The sequence below is a fragment of the Lactuca saligna genome, chromosome 9, assembly GCF_052625555.1.
Source record: "Lactuca saligna cultivar CGN05327 chromosome 9, ASM5262555v1, whole genome shotgun sequence".
Lineage (NCBI taxonomy): Eukaryota > Viridiplantae > Streptophyta > Magnoliopsida > Asterales > Asteraceae > Lactuca > Lactuca saligna.
Window position 1 is genome coordinate 157,677,501 of NC_136425.1, and position 6,633 is coordinate 157,684,133.

The window sequence follows — 6,633 nt, forward strand, 5'->3', positions numbered from 1 at the left end:
AAATATTGTTAGTTAGGCATATTTTGAGGAGTACTTTGACATAGTTAAGTCCATATTAAAAAGTGGATGAATGATATGGGGAAAATGTGTGAAAATACAAAGGTTTATTAAAAGACTACTCAAGTGGTGTACATTCAACAGAAAACACAACAAGTCAGGGATCCAATGCACAAATAAGTCGAAGTACTTAAGCTGGTGGGTAGGGTTCTCTCCATTTGAGGACAGATACACGATTCGGAGAAGAGAGGGGATTTCATGGTGAAACATCCCAAAAATATAGTTTAAAATTTTCATTTTTAAATCATTAATAAAAACCATAAGTATCATTCATCATATAAAATCATAAGTCGTGTATCTCAAAAATGTCATAACATCTGTCCATATATCAAAACCATATGTCAAAACATGAGAGTAAATCATTCCAGACTGAACACTATGGTGTGTGCTATGCAGTCTGTTAGGTTTTGAGCATTCTAACACTCATATGGTGTACATGCAACCCTATGTGCTTTATATCTATGTTTTTTCTATTATACATGCATACATTCAAAATTCCAAAGCATCATCCCAACTAGCATATTATGAAGCAATTATACTACAAAAGTCTAGTTAGATAACATACCTTTTGATGGAGCTTGAAGTCTTGAACCCTTAAGAGCTTAGTACCGCAAGTGTTGCACCTCAAATGCTTCACACAACACCACCAACAATTGGAATAACTTAAGAGAAGGTTATTTGGTTCACCCTTTATGAAATTTGGCTGCCCTTTTTGTGTATGCACTAGTCACCATTTCATGAACCATGGGGTCCTTTATATAGTGTGGCTCATTAGTGTTACACCATTTAAACCCATGACTTTTCATTTCCTTCATCATCTATGGGTTTTAACCTCCATGGAGTATCCATGGGTTAAGCCCAACATGAACGACAATGGATTACAAGCCCACATATATAAGAATGAATGATTTACATAATCAATCCCCATATATTTAATTTGTCTCTTTTGATCACAAAATTAATTCCAAATTAATTATTGATCAATACTAATTAAATAATATGATTTCATATTAATATATTAGAACTTATAATATATTAATATAAATCATAAATAACCTTTTCTCATTTGTCTATCCAATTGTTCCGATGCCATGCAACCTAAATGGACCATGCTACTCTTGGGTCGAATGCATACCAATAATAGTTATGGGCTTAGACATCTAATCCAACAGTCTCCCACTTGGATAAATCTAAAACTATTATCACGTTTAACTCGAAGATCCCGACTAGAAATCGTAGCTCTTAAAGCCGCTGTCGAACTCTGACCCAGTCAATGGCATGTCCATTAGATAAGGGATCATATATTCCTCCATTCTAGACATGATATGGACTGAGACATGGATTTTAATCATTCTCTCTATCCATTTTTGTTTCCCGAGTTCTGATTTATGACGACTGACTAATTGAACAAATCAAATCAGTCTAGGCTCGGCCGAGCACTTACGTTTATCATCACTAAATCATCGATGGGCCCACAGATATCGCTTTTATCCCTCCAAGGGTAAATGGAATGGATAAAATTCGACCCAAATGTTCGCTTGTACTTACTCATCAAATTACACACTACGATATGTTTTATAACAACCAAGTTATTGGTTGTGTTTACATATATCAATATGCAACCGACGCGCAACTACAACACACACGTCTCCGTTTGAATAATATAAGATATTATCGTCTCATGATCACTCGTGATAAAATCCAAGAAGTGATTCAAATGAGCGTGGGTTTAGTCCAATACTCGAATCTCATTCCAGGAGCACTCATGAATGATGCAACAACTTTTGCTATGGCTAAACAATTTAGACATCTAAAATCCCAATTCATGACAATCTTGATTCATACCTACTTCCAAAGTATGATTGACTGTGGAGATTTTGAATATCCTAGTTATTCGGGAAGTCAAAACATGCAAAGTGAAACACAAGAATAATCGAGTCCAATATGGTCTTAGAACTTATGAATATAAATAAAAAACCTTTTATTTAATCACCATAGTGATTACACATTATTCATTGCATAATGTTTCAAATAATCAACTTAATACTTGAATTGAAACAATAGTCATGTCATGCTCCAAGCATGCACACTATGTTTGTCTAAACAATAGCTATGCCATACTCCAAGTATACACACTATGTTTGTATATGATCCTTACTTTGTGGAATAGATCAATTGAACATAGTTCCAATGATTCTCATTTCACAATCCTAAATCCTTATCGTAAATGTAAGAATTCCAAATTCTTACCGTTTATTGAAATCTGTTATACTCTAAACCTATATGCATTGATCCTCTTGTAATGACTGTGCAGAAAGTCACAAAGACTTGTCAACAGACATTACAAAGTATTCCGATGGAGATCAATTCCATAGAAACGAAGTCTCAAATTCAAAGTACATTCCTTTGAACATCCTTCTTTCATTAAGTTTTCTAATCTTACGCAGATCTAATGAATAACTTCCACCTATAAAACATTTCCATATTACCATTCTGACTACCGTTTTTGAATAAGAGTTGCATCTTTTCATAATATATCAATATGGTACTTTCCAAAAATTTACACCATACTTCCAACTGTCCATGAGCAACCAATCTTTGGTAAACCATAGATTATCCTTGACAATGCTTAATCATTTTAATCATATCCAATTCTAGACATTTTTCCAATTTTAATTCCCTAAGCATTTGGAAAATTTAGAAAGTATAAATATTATAGCACATGTAATCGATCCTATACCTGAAGCATATGGGACACGATGATGTCTCACATAAAGACATGATCCTAGGCCAATCTTTTGCTACAATTTTTTTATTTTCCATGTTTTCATAATTCGACTATGAAGAGGGATGACGTCATCATAATCAAATTTTGAGAAAGCAATATATATAGAATTTCCTTATGTCCAACCATTTCAACATAAAATTTATATATATATATATATATATATATATATATATATATATATATATATATATATATATTCTTGACTAAAGATGATTAAAATCTCAATCTAAGCTTTTAGAATTGAAATGAAGTATAATTTCCTCTCCCGTAATTATAGCAAAATAATTTTTACCAATTGAAAGTTTTGTTTTCTATAATTAACATTGCTAACTTGCAGCATTTCTGATAATTAATTATGGTCCCACTAGCATAATAATTACTAGCATAACAATTATGCTACCACTAGCTTTGGCATGTACCCAGAAATCAGCTGGACTTCTATAAATCAATACTTTATAGATTTTCTTACCAAAGTTCATATTTATGATAAGAGTTGCTTGGATAAGACTTTATCAAGGCTTCTCAAAATTATACACCTTTCCTTAGATAGCTCACATGTGTGTTTAAACAATTATGAAGAAGGATGTCGTAATCATAATGTTTAGACCTTTTTCCATTCTCACAAGTCCATCTTAGTGTGCCGGTTAACCACACATGTTCCACTAACAACTTTGAGAATGCAAATATCACAATTGCTATCTACTTAAAATCTACTTAGTAGAAGCGTTTCCTCACCATCATTTTCATGAATCAGAGAGAAAACTTATGACACTTAGATTTTATGGTGTATGTGTTCCTATCCATGTGAATTTGGCAAACCATAATCATAAGACAAGGTTAGTGACAAATCCAAACTCTTATGTACTGAACTTGTTCAATCTTAATTTCTGCCACTTGGCAGCATAAGGGCCTACCATGTCTTCCAAGTTGTTATGCAATCAATTGAGATCTCGTAGAACTCACATGCATAGTCAACCTTAACTAGAATGGGTACAGAAACAAGAAAATGTCAACAGAATAGGTTAAAAGCCTTAAGTCGTGTGTTGCTGATAAACAACTGGTTTTTTTCTTGATTAGTTCTTGGAACTTTTTCAAGATCTTTAATACTCATACTGTCCTCTTGACATATAAGATTCTCTTGTCAAGAACGATTCGTTGACAAAACAAATATTCAAGAGTTAGTGTGGATTCTTATCAAGATGAACACTTCACACAACTGGTCTTAGTTGATCTTTGTTTTATCCAAAACATCACAACTTACCCATTTTAAATGTACAAGAGTAGAAAAAATTTTACTCTACATGTGACAAGTGTTATAAACCTCCTTAAGATATGTCACTCAAGTTACAATCTTGGAGTATAACTCTAAGACTTGTTTTGGAATGAAGTATGATTAATCTTCTTGATTTTAACCATTTCAACAATTCAAGATTCCTCTTCTTAGCCAAACAAAAGCACTAAGATGTCCTTAGATAATCAACTATGATATGGTTTCATAATCACTAAGATAATCATAAAACAAGATACTCAAGTACTCTCCCATCTTTTCAGATTGGAGGAACGTTTATCTTTCTGCCTAATTTGATTCTTCTCATCCGTCCTGCCATACACTGAAACTTTTCCAATGTTTTAGAATTACACTTAAACTTGTAAGTATAACTATATTTACTAACTTTTAGTAAATCGTGATGAATAGCCTTATCGATCTTTGTGGTGGACCTGACCAGCGCATAACCAAGTGTACCCGATCCCTTTGTCCTTCACTTGACTCGCTTATACATGTGAACAAGGAATTAGTATTATTTTCGCAAAGATGAAAATTCTCATTCATCATACAATACTGGTTGCATGATTCCAAGTTTCTATCCAACTGAAACTTAGGTGATGAGAATCTTTCCTTATTTGGAAAATTATGACACTACCACAAACGAAAGAATCAAATTTATTTTTCAATATTGTTATCAATGGAATCATATAAACAACAATTTTCACAAATGCCATTGTAAGGAACCATAAAAATAATGTAAAATCTAAATTTTCCTTTATTTTATAAAACTTTGCGGAAAAACTTTTCCTTACAATGCATCTACAAATGAAACTATGTTGTTATCTATTCCTAAGCAATCTATCATAACTCTTAAACAGTAGCTTAAAATTTTGATCATCGAACCATGCGATCGAAATCCATCTTCGTGATCAGAATCAACTTACTCTTCTTTTAAGCTTCCTCTCTTTTCTTTGATTCTACGAAACATCAAAATGCGAACTAGTCACATCATGTATTAAGAATCTCCAAATAAGAACTTAATAGAGTTAGATAGTGGACTTTACCCGAAGTAGAGTCAAACCTTTTGACTTTACCATCCTTATGATCTTTCAGGTAAATAGGACAGCTTTGCAACCAATGCCTCTTCTCTTGGCATATGAACTCTTTGGGAATGGTACACGGGACTATCTCAGACTTAGTCTTTCTCTTTACCATAGGTCAAATGAGTTGACAATGGCTGATCCCTTTCCATTGGGAAGAGAAAGCTTTTTTGGACTTCCAATGTTACCATTGTTCATGTCCAAGTATGTTTTGGAAGATCTTCCAATCAAATTTGCTTTACCAGTGCTTCGAATCATTGTTGATTTAGCATCAACAAGAAAATAGATAAGATCATTAAGGGTCGTGTCATAGTCTGTTACATAGTAGTCCTTAAAGAACTCACTGTGTAACTTAGGAAGGAAAGTGATTGAACAACCCAGTCAACAACCATCTTTCTTGAGACTTTGACACCTAACTCTCCCAGCCTGTCAATATGTGACTTCATCTCTAAGATGTCAGTACACACAGACTTGCCAATACGGCTTGAGTAACCTTGAACTATTCAAGTCTTTAAAATTGTGGGTTAGGAAGAATTATTGGAGGAGATGGAGAAAACTTGTTCCAAGAGATTTGGGAAGATTATAATTGTCTGAACTAGACATCTATGTGGGAGAAATTCAAGTTAATTGATTTAAGTCCTTAATATAACAACCAATATGAAATATTAAGGCTAGGACCCAACACAATATTTTATAACTTGGAAGAGGGATGTCGTAATCCAAGCAACAAAATATTTGAAGGTAGGTAAATGACAATTTCCCAATTTCCACCATGAAAACCAAAATTGTTTTAATTGGATTGAAACTCCTAGATCCTTTGAGATTCATTGAATTATTCAATGGCATGCTTAAATCTCGATTGTGCCCTTCAAGTTTTTGACTGGGATGCCAAGGACCACAAAGAAGGTGTGAATAACCATGCAAATTAACTTGGTACACTTAATGTTACAACCTCCTAATCAATGTGTCGGTTAACCACACACGTTACATTGATCTATGATTAACATCAAACTACCCTTTCCCGCACATTGCCAGCCTCGGATTAGTGTGCTAGTTAACCAGACATGCTCCACTAACGAATTAACAAGGTGCAAAGTGCAATTTCATGGGTTAGCACCAAATTCACATTTTCCTAAAGTAACTAAGATTGGGAATTTAATAGTGTTTAGTAACGTAGTATTTATCATTATACTTTTAATGAAGATAGAATTATAGTCCTATCCTACCCGTTCGGCTAACGACCCTCCAACAGTCAAGGAAGCGGTTGATGAGAGTGGACACCCATTAAACTGTTATTTTATCGGCATTGACCTTATACCCTCCTTATAGACTGACTTAGTGAATGAGGCCTACTAACGGTAAGACTGACTTTTACTCTTATACACATATATAAATATTAACTATTAATATTATAATAGTAT